This window comes from Rhinatrema bivittatum, chromosome 6 (assembly GCF_901001135.1).
Source record: "Rhinatrema bivittatum chromosome 6, aRhiBiv1.1, whole genome shotgun sequence".
Classification (NCBI taxonomy): Eukaryota; Metazoa; Chordata; class Amphibia; order Gymnophiona; family Rhinatrematidae; genus Rhinatrema; species Rhinatrema bivittatum.
This window is the reverse complement of record NC_042620.1, coordinates 365,785,779-365,805,465: the sequence shown is the minus strand read 5'-3', so window position 1 is coordinate 365,805,465 and position 19,687 is coordinate 365,785,779.

Below are 19,687 nucleotides of genomic sequence, written 5' to 3'. Positions count from 1 at the left end.
CAGAGCATATTTTGTTATTATTTTTGTTTTGTTTTATTTTTAATATTCGGTTCGAGGGGGGGGGGGTCGGTTTCTTTTCGTTTTAGTGCACATTAAATTAAATTAGTGTGCACTAAATCGAATCAAATTAAGGTGTACTAATGTGATTTAGTGCACACTAAAATAAAAACAAAAAACGAATGCACACCCCATATCTATATCTATATCAATATATATTTATCTATGTATATATTTACACATACACTGACACCCCACCTACTCTGTGCTTGCTATTATTGGAAGACTAGATTTTATCATTGATTTTATGTCACAATTGTTTGTTTTGTATTGTTTTAAATAAGAATGTTTTATATGCTCCACTTTGATCAGTTTTACTGGATTTGACCCGAATATAAAAATGTATAGATAAATAACTAAATATATTCAGTGTGTGTGTGATCATACCAGCAGAGAGTGGGGATGGGGGTATCAGTGTGTATCTCCCCCTCCCCCACCCTTGGTATGATCATACCCAACAGTGAGTGGGGATGGGGGTCTCAGTGTGTATCTTTCTGCCCCCAAACCCAGTGTGTTCATACCAGCATTGAGTGAGAGGAGGGTATCAGTGTGTATCTCCCCCTCTCTGACCCCCCCCCCCCCCGTGTGATCATACCCAGCAGTGAGCAGGGGGGAGGTATCAGTGTGTATCTCCCCCTACCCTCGGTGTGATCATACCCAGCAGTGAGCAGGGGGGAGGTATCAGTGTGTATCTCCCCCCAGCAATAAGCAGGAGTGGGGTATCAGTGTGTATCTCCCCCCACCCTCGGTGTGATCATACCCAGCAGTAAGCAGGGGTGGGGTATCAGTGTGTATCTCCCCCCAGCAATAAGCAGGATTGGGGTATCAGTGTGTATCTCCCCCTCTCGGTGTGATCATACCTAGCAGTAAGCAGGGGTGGGGTATCAGTGTGTATCTCCCCCCAGCAATAAGCAGGATTGGGGTATCAGTGTGTATCTCCCCCTCTCGGTGTGATCATACCCAGCAGTAAGGGGGCAGGGTGTCAGTGTGTATCTTTCTGCCCCCGCCCCCGGTGTGATCTTACTCAGCAGTGAGGGAAGGGGGGCCGGGGGGGATCCACGTGTCTGCACTAACAGGGTGCGGCAGTAGGACCCAGCGGGCGCCGCCCTCCGCGCTCCGGACTCCCATTGTCTGCCCGGATCCGCGCGTGCGAGCGAGGAAAGCTGCAGCCGGTGCCGGTGCCGGTGCCGGTGCCTGGCGGATCCGGGGGCCGGCGATGGCGCTGCTCCTGCTCCTCCTGCTGCTGCTGCCGCTGCCCCAGCGCTGCCGCCCTTCCAGCGAGCCCCGGGGCCGCAGCTGCGCCGACACCCGCCACGTCCTGAGCTCCCGGGGCTTCAGCCTCAGCCTGCTGCCCCCCAGCCTCATCTCGGGTAAGTGCCCCCCACCCACCGATCTCCTCTACCCCAGATCCCTAAACGTCTCCTCCCCCCCGCACTCACAGACTTCTAAGCCATACCCTAGCCCCCTACACACTGACCCGGCATCCCCCGAAAGATCGCCCCCTCCTCTGTATTGTTCCGCCCCCCTAGATATTAGTAAGCTATACGATGAGCCCCCAGATCCCTAAATACTGCCCCCCCCCCCCCCCCAGCTTCATCTTCCACTTGCACCCGGCCTTTAGACACTTATCTCCATGAACTATGGACTCTGGCTCCTCCAGGTTAAAGCACCTTCAAGCTTTAACCCGTTCTCACTATCGTATTCATTTATTATTATTACTTACCTTCATCTTCCTTCCAGCTTATTATAAGCTTCCAAGTTCTCGATTCCAGTTGATTGTAACTTTGACTTATTCATATCTATTGTTATCTATTGTTTTTACCTGAATTGTTTCCTTCAGTTATACCCCCTGTTAAATGTAAACCGATCCGATATGGTTATTTACTATGAAGGTCGGTATAAAAAACTGTTAAATAAATAAATAAATATGTGCAAATAAAAATTTAAACCCCTCACCCTCCTTAATCCCCCCCCCCCAAGACTTACCAAAACTCCCTGGTGGTCCAGCGGGGTCAGGACGCCATTTCTGACCTCCTTTGCAAGGAGCACGTGACGTCGGCGTCACGTCGGAGTGACGCGGCGTCACGTGATTCCCCGCGGGTTCTCTCCGGGACCCTCGTTCGACCCAAAAGGAACTTTTGGCCAGCTTGGGGGTGTCAGGAGGCCCCCCCAAGCTGGCCATTATTGTGCCTCCCCATCCTGCCCCCAATTAACAAGACCTGTGGTCTCAGCAGGGGGGGGGGCAGGATGGGGAGGTGTCAGCAGTGGGGGGAGGGGTGGGGTAGCTCCTTTTGAGGTGCGGGGTTGGTTGTAAAAGGTGGGTCAGGCGGCAAAGGAGGGGCGGGAGGGCAGGATATTTGCTGAAGATTTAATAAGGTCACGTGTCTCTTCCCAGATTGTAAGTTTAGACATGCATGTGCCACATGTAATGGTGCACACCTGGCTTCTAATTGCTCACAAATGCTCATTCCCGCCCCTGGAAAAGGGGGCAAGTAGTGCAGTGTGATTACCCATTGCAGACTTCTTCGGTATTGTTGGCAGCCATGCAGGGATCGTTACAACTCTATCCGGATCAAACAGTGGTGCAGTTACTTTTCTGGGGTTTCAAAGAGAATTTTAAGATTCTGTATATAGGGTCAGGGAGCAGAGGGAGGGTATGTAATGCGAAGTCCACTGCCCATTTTGCAGCTGTAGCATGGAAAAAATTGGAGGCGGAGTTGCAGTTGGGAAGGATAGTGGGGCCGTTTGCAGAGCCCCCGTTTCTGCACATGCATTTGTTGCCTTTAGTGGTGATTCCTAAAAAGGTACTGGGGAAATACAGATTGATCCTGAATTTATCCTTTCCAAAAGGGGAGTACCTGAACGATTGTATTCCATGGAAGCACTATACAGTGCGCTATGCTTCCTTTGACGAGGCTTTGCGCTTAGTGCGGGCAGCGGGGCAAGGTACTTGGATGGCTAAAGCGGACATTGAGTCGGCTTTTCAGTTGCTTCCCATTCACCAGTCAAGTCTGCCGTTGTTAGGGTTTTCCTTTGAAGGAGATTATTTAGTGGATCGGTGCTTGCCCCATGGGTTGCGCTGTATCTTGTGCATACTTTGAAGCATTAGGTTTCTTAATACAGTGGGTGATGGTACACCATACTGGTTATGATCAGTTATTGCATTATTTGGATGATTTTTTTGTTTGTGGGAGAACTCGGGTCAGATCTGTGTCAAATGCAGTTGGACGGTTTCTTAGAGGTGGCTGGCAGTCTGGGCATTCTGATTGCATCTGAGAAGACAGAGGGGTCTTTGCAGTGGTTAACCTTCTTAAGCATTGAGTTGGTGAGCATGGTGTCCAGGTTACCACTACAGTTCATAAGGTGATCAAGTTGCGAGGGCTAGTGAGGGAGGTCAAGATGGAAAATAAAGTGACATTGCTCCATATGCAATCGTTGATTGAGTGGCTGAATTTTGCTTGTTGGGTTATTCCGATGGGTAGGGCTTTTCTACGCAGGTTGACCTCCTCCACGATTGGGATCAAAGCGCAGCATTATTACATTAGAGTCACGAGGCAGATTAAAGAGGAGTTGGAGACTTGGGACTTATTTTTGCAAACTTTTAATGGGGTGTCGATGATCCCAGTGGACAAAGTGTTCAACAAGGACATTGAGCTTTTTTCAGATGCGGTGGGAGCTATGGGTTTTGGCATGTATTTCCAAAGGAGATGGTGCACGCCTGTGGCTGGATGATTGGGTGGAGAGCAGCTTGACCAGGAACATCACTTTCTTGGAACTCTTTCCCATGGTGGTTGCCATGGCAATTTGGGGGGAGCAGCTTGCTAATCTGAGGATGGTATTCTGGTGCGACAAATTAGGCATGGTACAAATGATTAATAAGTTATCGGCTCATTGTCGGCATTGTTGCGGGAATTGTTAGCTGGTTGTTTGCATTGGAATGTTAGCATTAGAGCCAAGCATGTACCGGGAGTTCAGAACAGTTTTGCTGATGCCCTTTCTAGTTTTCAATGGAAGGTTTTCCAAAAGTTGGCTCCACAAGCGAAGGAGATGGTGGAGCAGTTTCCAGAGGAATGAATGGAATCTTGGGAAGATGAAAAATGGAAAATGATTCAGCAGTCTGTTGCCCCAGCTACGTAGGTGGGTTATGTAGCTGGTTGGAATGCCGTGACTCATTTTTTACGAGTTGCGGGTTGGAAATTGGGGCCGGTTCTGGATGATCTGCTGGTGTAGTTCATCATTTGGGCAAAATGGCGGGGTTATTCGGTTGCAACGGTCAGGGTGCAGATTGGTGGGTTTGTGTTTTTTCAGAAATTACGGGGTTGGGGAATCCGATGTACAGTTTCCGAATTAAGCAATTATTGGGAGGGTGGCAGAGAGATACGGGAAGGGAGGGTGACTCGAGGAAATCCATCAGATATGGGGATTTGATTGCTTTGATTGGTTTGCTGCCTTCAGTATGCTAGTCGGAGTTTGAGGTTTTGCTCTTCCGGACAGCATTTTCATTGGCCTTTTTCAGAGCCATGTGGATAAGCGAGTTGGTGGCGAAGTCTGCGATGGCCATTTTGGTGCAAGGCCTGTTGGTGTAGCATGTTCAAGTGCATAAAGAGTCAGTTGTTTGTTTTTACCTAAACAGATCAAAAAGGAAAAGGGCAGGTCATCACGCTTCTTCCAGCCTCCCATGCCTCTGTTTTCCCAGTTCATACTTTGCAGTTGTATTGGTCTGAGCGACCATTGGTCTCAGGTTCCTTCTTGGTGCATGCGAATGGGAGGCCATTAATCAGGTTTCAGTTCACCAGGGTGCTCCAGATGGTTGTGAGCACAATGGGGAAAGATGTGAGAGAGTACAGTTCACATTCTTTCTGAATTGGTGCAGCTACATCTGTTGCAGAAGGGGGCATTTCAGGGGTGAATATACAGGCAATAGGGAGGTGGAAGTCGAAGGCATTCCTGACTTATGTGAGGGTTTAAAAAAAAAAGAGGGAGGATGGTGGGCAGCAATATGAACCAGGTGACAGGTCGAGTTATGTGTGATTAATAGTATTTTCTTCTTTGCAAAGTGAGTCAGGGTGGCTGGGAAACAAGAGTGCATCTGGATCGTGGGCCACTCATATGTTCACTGGGCGCAACGATGGGCACTGAGACGACCGTACGGAGAGAACCTCGATCTTGAGAGCTGGAATGTGAATGTCGCCTGGTTCAGCAAGCGAGGAATGGAGTGGGACGAACTTTTACATTTCCTGTGGGAAAGAGAGGACATGTGGGGGGTGCCCAATATATTATTGCATCATTTAGGGGGTAATGATGTGGAGATGAAGACCTGTAGGGCATGGGTGACTTGCATAAAGAAGAATTTGTCGCAAATCCTATGTTGGCCGAAGGTCAAGATAGGTTGGTCAGACATCATTGTATGACTTTGAGCAAGGATGAGGTCTTATGGAAATCAGGAGTGCCAAGATGAACAAACAAATTGTAAAATGGGTGATTCGGGAAGGGTTTTTTTGGGTGCGTCACAGTTGGGCATGGGGGGTGGAGGAGGATTTGTTTAGAGGGGACGCGATACATTTATCCGACATCGGGATGGACTTGCTGAATAATGATTGGCAGGAAGGTATAGAGAATGTGCTTAGGCAAGATTAGGGGCTGCAGTGGGGGAACAAGGGTGGCTTAAGCCATCCTTGTTTGTGGCAGAAACCTAAGCCCAAGGGATTATTGGAGGAATGTGGGGTTAAAAGGGGGAAAGGGGGGGCAGCTTGTGTAGTGGGGGGGGCCTGCTACACGGGATGGCTAGTGAGCTGAGGGGCTAAAGCTCGAGGCCAGGTTTGCCCACGCTGGTAGCGAGGCGGGGCAAACAGAGGGGGGGAATCGGGGTGGGCTTTACCACTGGGGCAAGGTGGTAAAGGATTCGGAGGGAGGCGGGGGAAGCAAAAGGGGGTGGGGTGGGTTTGTTGTCATTGTTAAGGTTTTGATGTTAGTTGACTGTTCGGGCTCAGGTTAGGTTAATAAACTGCGGCCTGTTATAATGCCAAAAGAAGAAATTGTGTCATGTGTTATTTGGGGGTAAGGGGGGACTGAGCCGAGCGCATGTCTTAACTCCTTGTGTTAGTGGCATTTCAGCATCAGAAATCGAAGTGTGCAAGCTTTAGGACTTTTTGAATTATCATCTCAGTTGTGTATTATTCTTATGAAAGAATATTCAGGAATATTCTTTATTCCAAAATTTCAAAGTACCAGTGGGCAAAGAAATGTTGAATTATGTGTATTAGAAATGATGCCCATGAAGTCAGTTTTTTGAACAGGGTTATTTTCCTGCTATACATCTCCTCAGGAGGGTAGAAACCTAGCTACTAAAATATCTCCAGTATTTCCATTCTCGCATAGCATCAGGACTTCAATAGATGAGATGCAAACTTTAATATGGCAACTATTATTGCTCCCTTGAGTGGCCATTATCTAAAGATTCTACACTGCAGTGTCATTGTTTAATAAGGTACTTTGCATTAGAAGGCAAAGGAAACGCATGGTTTTCCTCTCTAAAAGTTCCAATATACATGAGTCAGCTTTTTGGTGTTGACTACCTAATAATATAATGTTGTGATTTGGGGGAATATACTATGGCCATTTCTGGATGCCCCTTGCATTCATAAGCCTGCTCCTTTGCCTTTTTGCAGTCTGTTAGAAAAGTAAATTTTACAGTGCAGAATGTACATAAAATCTAGACCATATGCATATATTAATATACGCAGCCACTGGGACTCGGTGGTTAAAGGAGCCGTTGCATTTTCCGTTGTGCCTCTGTGCCTTTATTCCACTTCCCTACTGTAAAGAACGTGGCTGCATCTCTAAACATCTGTCAATCAACACTTATGACTGATAAGTGTTGGATAACAAATAGAAAGTTGGTAGACTGTTTATGGATTATCACTCAGCATGTTCAATAGGATGTAACTAGAGAGATTTGTTTAGTCTGCTAATTCTAGGGAATTAGTGGTTGCCAACAATCAATTGCTAAGTGTGTGCATTAATTTGAAATGACATAGACAATGTTAATGATATTCACTATGTCATTCTTGTCATTTTCAAAAGGGAACGATAGAAAAAAAAACACAAAAATTAATGTTTTTCCTCTATCATGTTTTAATATGCACCCTTTCTGCAATGTAAAAAACAGGAAAAAATAAAAGGAAATACATTAACAACAATCAAAATCAATCCCCAAATGTCATGACATGACAGAAAACAACATTTTTTTGGTCTGCACACCCCTACTACCAGTTACTGACCTAATGAAGCACCAGGGACCATTAATGTAGCAGCTGATTCCTCTGGGGCAGATTTTATAACCTGCGCGCGCGGCCTAGATTTGTGCACGCTACCCGGTGCGCACAAATTTACGCCCGATTTTATAATATACGTGCCCAGCCGCGTGCATGTTATAAAATCCAGGGTCGGCGCACGCAAGGGGGTGCACACTTGTGCACCTTGCGCGTTCCGAGCCCTAGGGGAGCCCCGATGGATTTCCCCATTCCCTCCCCCCCACCTTCCCCTCCCTTCCCCTATCTAACCCACCCCCCAGCCCTACCTAAATCCCCCCTGGCAAGCGTAACTTGCGCTTGCCGGCCAGCTTCTGGCACGCCATCCCCCGGCACAGCTGCTGTGCCGGAGGACTCGGAACTGCCCTCAGACCGCCCTCGGCCCGCGCCCCACCCCTTCCCGCCCCTTTTTCAAAGCCCCGGGACATACGCGCGACCCGGGGCTTTCGCGCATCGCTGAGCCTATGCAAAATAGGCTCGGTGCGCGCAGGTGCAGGTTTTCAGAGTTACGCGCATAACCCTTTGAAAATCTGCCCCTATGGTTTTTAGATCTCTTGCACCTTATTTCTTAAATTTTTTTTTTTAAGTCTACTTTATGAAGGAAAAGGCAGCTTTATTACGTATCCTGCTCCTATCCACACCAACTTTTTTTTTTATTTATTTATGCAAGTTTACAATAATTACAAGACCCAAATCTTGAACAGGCAAAATAGGAGAGTTTTATCACAAAAAAATAAATTTAAATCAGAAAGCATTAGAAGAAATAATATATTTAATAACTCTCTATATTCAAGTCCTCAAATAAGGGGGCAGATACTTCTCTGATAACCTGAAGACATTTCCAGACATTTAAACAGCGACTAATAAGTTTCTAAGATGGTGTATAGCAGTAGATATAGATGTCATCGGTGTTTTCCCCACTAAGAATTGGGTTAATTGTGGCGGATCAAAAAAAACATAAGTGTTTTCTAAATATTTTACTATACATTTACACAGAAATTTCAAAAAATATTTTCCCCCCCAATTAACAAGACCTGAGACCACAGCCCTACCTTTGGGTAGGCGCTAATTTCTGAAAGCAAAATGTGCGGCTTGGCTGCACATTTTGTTTTCCGAATCGCGCGGAAATACCTAATAGGGCCATCAACATGCATTTGCATGTTGCGGGTGCTATTAGGTTCTGGGGATTGGACGCACATTTTCGGCCCCTTAGGGCCTCATTTTCTAAAGTATCGCAGGCCTGCGATACTTTAGGGAATGAGGGGCGGGAGGCCAAAATGGGGGGTGGGCCTGCGCTAGCTGGCAGCAATCGCACTGTTGCGGTGCGATCGCTGCCGGTTTCACACCCAATAGCGTCACCATATAAGGTGTAGCTATTGGGCGCGAACTCGGACGCGAAAAGGGCTTTACCTTTTCGTCGTCCGTGGCATCTTCGCGGAGTTGGCCCCGGTGACGCCCCGACTTCTCCTCTTCCGGGGCCGACTCCGCCCCCATTTTGGTATCGTACGCGATAAGGGACTTTTCGTGTGTGAAACGTCCCTTATCGCATGCGATCCGGATAGAAAATGAAGCCCTTACTGAATAAGGGGTAAGGGAAAGCGCGCATCCAATGGCGGGTTAAGTGCGCTCCATTGGAGTGCACTGTACTGTATCGGCCCGTATGAGAGTTGCAGGTACTGCTATGGGATCAGGTAACTGTTCACATATAGGTCTCATAGGATCCATATCCCCTCCTTGTTCTGTAGTTGTTCTTCTGAACTTAGGGAGATAGATTATCTTAGTTATCAGAGGAATGGCAGAATCTGAGATCTTAAGAACATCTTTTAGGTCATTCTTAAAAATCTCTCTCAGAGATCTTAAGGATATCTCGGGGAAATTTATAAACCTCAGATTTCTGCCTTTTACCAAGTTCTCAAGATTTTCAATCTTCAAGGGTGTGTTCTTATCTTTTATCATCATTACTTGCTTCTGTTGGATCCCATTTAATTCAGTCCTAATAGAGGATACCTGGTTATCCAATTCCAAATGTTTGTTTGTAATAGTCTCAATTCTAACTTCTTGCTGCTTAACTTGCTCTGTTACTGGAATCAGTTGTTGAAGAATAGAATGTCTCATATCGTTTATGGCTTCCCACAGCATTTCTAGTGAGAAAATCAAAGGTCTTACCATAGATGGAATTTCTATTGAGGGGATTCCATCAATCGCTTCTGCAATTTCCCCTGATTCTCCAGCTTCTATTCTGGTGTGCCCTGATGCTTCTCTCGGGCTTGAAATCATCACTGCCACTCCTCCCGGCCCTGCTTGGTAATTTCCCTCAACACTTCGGTTGTAGGTTTCTTGCCCCAGTTGTGGAGTTTCTCTAGTGAGCACTGGATTCACCTGAGGAGTCCTCTCTACGGAAGTAAACAATGATGTTGAGCCAGGGAGAGAGGGGAGCTCAGCTTCCCCTTCTCCTCTCTCCAGCGGCTGTAGTCCTGTTGCTATGTCGCTACACCAAACGTGGGTGTCCATCGGTCTGGTTATGGGCGTCGCCGAGGTCATCGGGGGTACGAAATCCTCGGTTTTCATTTCCTCCCCATTTAGAAGAAAAGGTAATCTCAGGAAAACACTTTTTAAACTCTCAGCCGAGAGCACTCACGCCGAGTAAAACAGTCTGGAGGCCATCTTGAATCTGCTCCCAAATGTGCCCACACCAACTTTTCAGCTACATCAGGAAAACCATAAATGTTTTCTGATCTCTGCACAGATGTACATTCTGGAAAATAAGATCCTTCAGTTTATTGTGTACTCAATTCACCACAATAATATTTGTTTTTTTATTTATTTTACATTATTTATGAATCACCCTCTTCAGATTTAAAAAAATCACTCAGAGCAATTTACAGAAATAACACAAATTACTATAAACATATAACACTAAAATTGAAAACTAGAACAATTCTTAAAACAAAAATTTAACATTTGATCCTCTTGCCTTGTATATTGCATTGCAATTCCATATTAAACATTCAGGCAATTAAAGGCAGGTGGAGCTTATAATTGAAATTTTATAGTAGCTGGGGAGCAGATGACTGATAATTGTGATATACAGCAACACTTGCATTTCATAATATGTTTGTATATGCATAAGAACATAAGAAAATGCCATTCTGGGTCAGACCTAGGCTCCATCAAGCCCAGCATCCTGTTTCCAACAGTGGCCAATCCAGGCCATAAGAACCTGGCAATTACCCAAAAACTAAGTCTATTCCATGTTACCATTGCTAATGGCAGTGGCTATTCTCTAAGTGAACTTAATAGCAGGTAATGGACTTCTCCTCCAAGAGATATGAGGTAACATATAACAGGGAGTTCAGTATATGTTGTTGTTACCGTTCTCTCGCGGTCCGGAGCGGCACGGCACGAGGCAGGGTCCGTTCGGGGTCTGGGTCGCACTCGGGCAGCTTCCGCGGCATCGGCAGCGCGGGACTAGCAGTGCTGGGAGATCTCCTCCATTTTGGGAATCGCCAGTATCGCGCGAGTTAGAGGGGAGTTCCGCGCGATCGATCCTGGCCACGCCCCCTGACGTCAGACGCCAACGGAGTCAATTGCGCGGGAAATTGGGGCTATTTAAAGAGAGTAGGTCTCCAACCCTTTGCTTCGGCCACGATTGTGTTTTGCTTTCGCCTGGGAACTGTGTTGCTGTCTGCTTGGACTCTGACCTGGACTGTGCCTCGGACTACGCTGCCTGCCGCCTGCCCTTTGGATTTCCGTGGTGATTCTGATTGCTTGCTGCCTGACCTTTGGATTATTCGTTGTGGTTCTGATTGCTTGCTGCCTGCCTCGACCCGGACTGTGCCTCGGATTACTCTGTTTGCCGCCTGCCCCGACTCGGACTGCCTTCCGATATATTATTGATCTCCTACATTCCGAATACTACTACACCAGGTAAGCGGTCTAAACTGTGGTTTCACTATATCTGCCTGGCAGCCGTAACAGTTGGCCGAAGCCATGGAGCCAGTAGATTTGACCGCTTTACAGGCCATTCCGGGAATGGCTAATAAGATCCAGCAACAGCAGGGGGTTCTGGATCAAGTTACAGGGGTCCTGGACAGATTGGTCGCCCGTATGGATGCCTTAGCCCACCTACCGACGGGACCCGCCACCAGCGCGGTGGTTACCCCCGGCCCTGTCAGGGTACCACCACCGCCTCGCTTCAATGGAACTGCTGCCTTATGTCGAGGATTTATCAATCAATGCAGAATGCATTTCTCTTTGCAACCTGCCTCGTTTCCCAACGACAAAACGAAAACTACCTTCATCCTCTCCTTGTTGGAGGGTCCAGCGTTGGCCTGGGCATCTCCTTTATGGGAACGAGATGATCCTATTCTTAACTCCTTAGATCGTTTCCTCAAGGAGTTTCGCTTGATCTTTGATGAGCCAGGACGCTCATCTTCTGCGGCTAATGACATACTTCAGATAAGACAAGGCTCCCGAACTGTTGGTGAATACGCCGTTCATTTCCGCACCTTGGCCACCGAACTTGCTTGGGGCGAGGAGAGTCTGACTGCCATCTTCCGTCAAGGTCTGGCGGAGAATATTAAAGATCAGATGGCAGGTAGAGATCCTCCAGAAACCTTGGAGGGTTTAATTCGTCTTGCCATTCGATTGGATTTGCGTTTCCAGGAGAGAACTAGAGAGCGAGCCGCCACTCGGAGAAATTTTCGGTTGGCTCCTACATTTCAGCAACCGATGGTTGTTCCAGCAACTGGTCAGACGCCGACAGATACCGATGAGCCAATGCAGATTGATCGGGTTCGTCTAACCCCCGAGGAACGCAATCGAAGACGAGCAAAGAACCTTTGCCTGTATTGTGCAGGAGCAGGACATTTCCTCAACAAGTGCCCTAACAAACCGGGAAACTCCCGGACCTAGGTCGGGTAGGAGAGGCCTCCCTGGGTCCCGCTAGTCCCTCTCCGCAACTGTTATTACCAACTACCATCTGTTTGAACAGCGAACCTTTACACTTGCAGGCCTTCATAGACTCAGGGGCGGCTGGCAACTTTATCCAGGAACTTCTGGTACAGAGATATCAGATCCCGGTGGAGCCCTTGGCCACTCCGCTGTCAGTAACTTCTGTTTCGGGACGAGCGGTGGGAATGCATATCACACAGGTTACCAGACCTTTGCTGCTACGGACCGGCCTCTTTCACCAGGAGAATATTCAACTCTTAGTACTCCCGTCCTCGGTGAATCAAATAATCCTAGGACTACCTTGGCTACGTCTTCATCAACCTCACATAGATTGGGCATCTCTACAACTTGCGGAATGGAGCCCATTTTGCTTCCAACACTGCCTCAAGAATGTTCCAGAAATTCCTCTGCGATCCACGCAGCTTGTCAATGGAATACCACTTCCCTATCGGGATTTTCAGGATGTTTTCGACAAGCACGATGCCGAATCCTTACCTCCACACCGCAAGTATGACTGTTCTATTGAACTTTTACCCGGTAAGATTCCACCCAAGGGACGCACCTACTCGCTATCGGAACCTGAATCACTGGCACTCCGCCAGTATATTACTGAGAACTTGGAGCGCGGCTTTATTCGACCCTCTAACTCCCCGGCTGGTGCCGGATTTTTTTTTGTTAAAAAGAAGGATGGGTCTTTAAGACCTTGTATTGACTACCGGGGCCTTAATTCTATCACCAGGAAAAACAAGTACCCCATTCCTCTTATTTCAGAATTATTCGACCGCATTAAGGGGGCGCAAATCTTTACCAAATTGGACTTACGAGGGGCCTACAATTTAATCAGAATTCGAGAGGGGGATGAATGGAAGACCGCGTTCAATACCCATGATGGTCATTATGAATATTGCGTGATGCCCTTCGGTCTTTGCAATGCCCCCGCGGTATTCCAGGACATGATTAATGACATTTTCCGTGACATTCTTTATTCCCATGTCATAGTCTATTTGGACGATATTCTGATCTTTTCTTACTCCTTGCCTCAGCATGTCCATCACGTCCGCCAAGTCCTCCAAAGACTCCGAGACCATCATCTGTTCGCCAAACTCGAGAAATGCGTCTTTCATCAGTCACAGTTACCGTTTCTCGGCTACATTGTCTCCAACCGGGGGTTGTCCATGGACCCTGCCAAGCTCAACGCCATCCTCAACTGGCCTCAACCAGTGGGCTTGAAGGCTCTCCAACGGTTTTTAGGCTTTTCCAACTATTACAGACAGTTTATTCCCCATTTTTCCTCTCTAGTGGCGCCTCTCACAGCGCTTACTAAGAAGGGTGTTTCCCTGCACACTTGGCCAGAAGAGGCAGTATTGGCTTTTCATCGCTTGAAGGAGGAATTCACCACCGATCTCTGTCTCCACTGTCCAGACCCCGCACGCCCTTTTACTCTCGAAGTAGATGCCTCTGCCGTAGGAGTTGGGGCTGTGCTTCTTCAACGATCAGCGGAAGGCCAGTGGGTAACTTGTGCATTTTTTTCCAAAAAATTTACGCCTGCAGAACGTAATTACACTGTCGGGGACCGGGAACTCTTGGCTATAAAGTTAGCCTTTGAAGAATGGCGCCATCTGTTGGAGGGAGCTCGCCATGTCGTCACGGTTTATACGGACCATAAAAATCTTGAATACTTGGCATCTGCCCAGCGTTTAAATCCCCGGCAAGCCCGATGGGCGTTTTTTTTTAGCCGGTTTCACTTTTTGGTTCGCTTTCGTCCTGCCCAGAGGAATGTCCGTGCGGATGCGCTCTCTCGGAGCTTTGACTCGTTTGATGCTCCCGATCCTCCTCGCTATCTCATCGACCCTGCCCGGATCCAGTTGGCTGCCGCGTTTACGGTACCTATAGGAAAGACTGTGGTTCCCAAGCGACTCCGCTTGCGGGTTCTTCGCTGGTCCCACTCTGCTCATCTGGCGGGCCATCCGGGGGTTGCGCGCACCAAGGAACTCCTCTCTCGGCATTATTGGTGGCCTACCTGGGGACGGGACGTCAAGAATTTCGTGGACTCTTGTCCTGTATGTGCGGCCCAGAAAACGCCTCGCCGGCGCCCCTTCGGGTTGCTCCGCCCTCTCCCCCCTCCCTCGGCTCCATGGACTCATATCGCCACGGACTTTATTACGGATCTCCCACCCTCCGCGGGGAATACGGTTATTTGGGTGGTGGTGGACCGTTTTTCCCGGATGGCGCACTTCATTCCTCTCCCTGGGTTGCCTTCTGCCCCTGAATTGGCTCGTCTTTTCCTGCACCATATCTTTCGACTTCATGGTCTCCCTCTCGATATCGTCTCCGACCGGGGTGTCCAGTTTACGGCGCAATTCTGGACTAATCTTTGTAAACTTCTACGGGTCACACTTGCCTTTTCTTCAGCCTATCATCCTCAATCCAATGGCCTTACGGAGAGGACTAATCAATCTGTGAAGGTGTTTCTCCGGGCCTACGTGAATCAACGGCAGGATGATTGGGCTTCTCTGTTGGTGTGGGCAGAGATCTCCCATAACAATCTTGTCCATCAGGCTACTGGGTGTTCTCCGTTCTTCTTGGTCTATGGCCGACATCCGAACTTTCCTTTGCCTGTACGCACCTCCTCCAATTGCCCGGCAGTCAACTCTACCGTTGCTTCCATGTCCCGGTTGTGGACTGAGACTCGTGCCTTGTTGACCAAACACGCCGCGGCCATGAAGCGTCAGGCGGACATGAAGCGGTCTCCGGGCCCTGCTCTCCGGTGCGGAGACCTCGTCTGGTTGAGTACTCGTCACCTTCGCCTGCGCTTACCCTCTGCTAAATTCGCTCCGCGTTTCATTGGGCCGTTTCCCGTCCAGAGGCGCCTTAACCCGGTTACCTATCAACTTTCTCTCCCGTCCTCTCTGCGGATTCATAACGCCTTCCATGTCTCCCTCTTGAAACCCGCAGTCTTGTCCTGGCCCCATCGCTTGCGGGGTCCCCCGCTCTCCATTCTGCCTGACGATGATAGATACGAAGTTCGTACTATTTTGGATTCCCGACGCGTGCGGGGGCGTCTTCAATACCTCATTTCTTGGAAGAACTTTGGGCCGGAGGAAAACACATGGGAGCCCTCTGGGAATATACAGGCCCCTCGGTTACTCCGGGCATTTCATCGTCGTTATCCCTCCAAGCCTGGTCCTTTGGGGCGGAAGGAGGGGCCTTGCGGGGGGGGGTACTGTTACCGTTCTCTCGCGGTCCGGAGCGGCACGGCACGAGGCAGGGTCCGTTCGGGGTCTGGGTCGCACTCGGGCAGCTTCCGCGGCATCGGCAGCGCGGGACTAGCAGTGCTGGGAGATCTCCTCCATTTTGGGAATCGCCAGTATCGCGCGAGTTAGAGGGGAGTTCCGCGCGATCGATCCTGGCCACGTCCCCTGACATCAGACGCCGACGGAGTCAATTGCGCGGGAAATTGGGGCTATTTAAAGAGAGTAGGTCTCCAACCCTTTGCTTCGGCCACGATTGTGTTTTGCTTTCGCCTGGGAACTGTGTTGCTGTCTGCTTGGACTCTGACCTGGACTGTGCCTCGGACTACGCTGCCTGCCGCCTGCCCTTTGGATTTCCGTGGTGATTCTGATTGCTTGCTGCCTGACCTTTGGATTATTCGTTGTGGTTCTGATTGCTTGCTGCCTGCCTCGACCCGGACTGTGCCTCGGATTACTCTGTTTGCCGCCTGCCCCGACTCGGACTGCCTTCCGATATATTATTGATCTCCTACATTCCGAATACTACTACACCAGGTAAGCGGTCTAAACTGTGGTTTCACTATATCTGCCTGGCAGCCGTAACAGTTGTGAGGCATGAATCGGAAGGCTGAGTGCTTGAATTCAGCACCCATGAGGTTCATGCTCTGACCTAGTTTGTATCGAGGAGTTAAAGGGGCACTTAGAGAAGATAAGGTCATCGTATAAAGATTAAATGATTGATTCGGTGTTTACTGAAGAGGATGTTCGGGAGGTACCCGTAATGGAGAAGGTTTTCATGGGTAATGATTCAGATGGACTGAATCAAATCACGGTGAACCTAGAAGATGTGGTAGACCTGATTGACAAACTGAAGAGTAGTAAATCACCTGGACCGGATGGTATACACCCCAGAGTTCTGAAGGAACTAAAAAATGAAATTTCAGACCTATTAGTAAAATTTTGTAACCTATCATTAAAATCATCCATTGTACCTGAAGACTGAAGGATAGCAAATATTTGAAAAGGGCTCCAGGGGTGATCCGGGAAACTACAGACCAGTTAGCCTGACTTCAGTGCCAGGAAAAATAGTGGAAAGTGTTCTAAACATCAAAATAACAGAACATATAGAAAGACATGGTTTAACGGAACACATTCAGCATAGCTTTACCCAAGGCAAGTCTTGCCTCACAAATCTGCTTCACTTTTTTGAAGGAGTTAATAAACATGTAGATAAAGGTGAACCGGTAGATGTAGTATACTTGGATTTTCAGAAGGCGTTTCACGAAGTTCCTCATGAGAGGCTTCTAGGAAAAGTAAAAAGTCATGGGATAGGTGGCGATGTCCTTTCGTGGATTGCAAACTGGCTAAAAGACAGGAAACAGAGAGTAGGATTAAATGGAAACTTTTCTCAGTGGAAGGGAGTGGACAGTGGAGTGCCTCAGGGATCTGTATTGGGATCCTTACTTTTTAATATATTTATAAATGATCTGGAAAGAAATACGAGTGAGATAATCAAATTTGCAGATGACACAAAATTGTTCAGAGTAGTTAAATCACAAGCAGATTGTAATAAATTGCAGAAGACCTTGTGAGCCTGGAAAATTGGGCATCCAAATGGCAGATGAAATTTAATGTGGATAAGTGCAAGGTGATGCATATAGGGAAAAATAACCCATGCTATAATTACACAATGTCGGGTTCCATATTAGGTGCTACAAGCCAAGAAAGAGATCTAGGCGTCATAGTGGACAACACATTGAAATCGTCACTTCAGTGTGCTGCACCAGTCAAAAAAGCAAACAGAATGTTGGGAATTATTAGAAAGGGAATGGTGAATAAAATGGAAAATGTCATAATGCCTCTGTATCGCTCCATGGTGAGACCGCACCTTGAATACTGTGTATAATTCTGGTCGCCGCATCTCAAAAAAGATATAATTGCGATGGAGAAGGTACAGAGAAGGGCTACCAAAATGATAAAGGGAATGGAACAGCTCCCCTATGAGGAAAGACTAAAGAGATTAGGACTTTTCATCTTGGAGAAGAGATGGCTGAGGGGGGATATGCTAGAGATGTTTAAAATCATGAGAGGTCTAGAACGGGTAGATGTGAATCGGTTATTTACTCTTTCGATAATAGAAAGACTAGGGGGCACTCCATGAAGTTAGCATGGGGCACATTTAAAACTAATCGGAGAAAGTTCTTTTTTACTCAACGCACAATAAAACTGGAATTTGTTGCCAGAGGATGTGGTTAGTGCAGTTAGTATAGCTGTGTTTAAAAAAGGATTGGATAAGTTCTTGGAGGAGAAGTCCATTACCTGCTATTAAGTTCACTTAGGGGCAGATTTTAAATACTTGCGCGAGTGCGTACTTTTGTTCGCTCAGCAGGCAGGAACAAAAGTACGCTGGATTTTATAAGATACGCGCGTAGCCGCGCGTATCTTATAAAATCCGGAGTCGGCGCGCGCAAGGGGGTGCACATTTGTGCAACCTGCGCGCGCCGAGCCCAGCGCGCGCTGCCTGTTCCCTCCGAGGCCGCTCCGATTTCGGAGCGGCCTCGAAGGGAACTTTCCTTCGCCCTCCCCCCACCTTCCCCTCTCTTCCCCTACCTAACCCACCCCCCCGGCCCTATCTAACCCCCCCCCCTTAACTTTGCGCGCGTTGGCCGGCTGCCCGCTCCTTGGTCCGGTCCCGGGGGCTGTTGCGGAGGCCGCGGCCACGCCCCCAGAACACCCCCGGAACGCCCCCGGGCCGAAACCATGCCCACATCACCGCCCCCGAAACGCCGCGCCCTGTCCCCTAAACGCCGCGTTATCCCGCCACGCCCCCGACAGGAAACCCCGGGGCTCTGCGTGCGCCGGCATGCGAGGGCCCTGCGCGCATAAATCCGGAAGGATTTACGTGCACAGGGGTTTTAAAATCCGCCCCTTAGAGAATAGCCACTGCCATTAGCAATGGTAACATGGAATAGACTTAGTTTTTGGGTACTTGCCAGATTCTTATGGCCTGGATTGGCCACTGTTGGAAACAGGATGCTGGGCTTGATGGACCCTTGCTCTCACCCGGTATGGCATTTTCTTATGTTCTTATGTCCCTTGAATTTTTGTCCAGATCATCAGTTCACTTTCATCCAGTCTGAATTTGATTCTGTTTTGTTTTCATTTTTTTAAAATCCAGATTTACATGAATTATTACTGATTTACATGAAATTCACAGGTTTTTGAAAATACTGGAAAAAGCGTTGATAAAAGAAAACATCCAAACTACATAAATTTGGAGATTTTGAATCGAACTGCAGATGGAGTAGGTTTCTCTAAGCCAATCCGTGGTTCGGATGTAAAATCCCCTTCACTGAGAACCTTTATAGGTGAATTTTCAAAGACATTACACATGTACTGTAAATGAAACATAATATTTTAGCAATATTCAAAAGCCACTTACCCAGTTAAGTACGCTTAGTGCAGGTAAAACCTATGGAAAATTCAATGATATATATTGTAGAAATATTCAAAAGTCCATTTATATATGTAAAACCCAATTTTAACAGTGGAAATGCTTTTGAAAATAAGGCTCTAAGTGCATATGGAGTATACAACTCTACTTTTAAAAATGTCATAGAAGAAACAAATACATATATATATTTTAAATAAATACATTTTTAAAAATGTAGTCTATGTTATTGAATTACATAATAAATGGTAAAATAAAATTTATACCAGTGGAAGGGAAAAATAAATGCTCTTTGTTTCTGTGCTCCTGCTGGTCTCTTAGAGGGTGATTTTCAAAGGCATTTATACAGGTAAAACAGTGTTTTACCCATGGAAATGGTGGTCATGAAATTTCCTGCCTGACATACCAGTAAACTTACGAGCGTATGTGCCTTATGCACATAAGCTTACCCGCGCTGAGCGGAGGCTTTTGGGGGGAGGGGGGGGGTTGGGGTTTGTCTAGACTTAGGGAGTCATTTTCTAAAGCTAGCTCACGCGAAAAGGGACGTTTTGCATGCAAAAAGTCCCTTTTCACGTGCGATAGCTAAAAAGGGATGGAGTCGGGGCAGATGCCCCGGAAGAGGAGGAGTCTGGGCAGATGCCGCAAAGACAGCGTGGATGGCGAAAAGGTAAGGAGCCTTTTCGCTG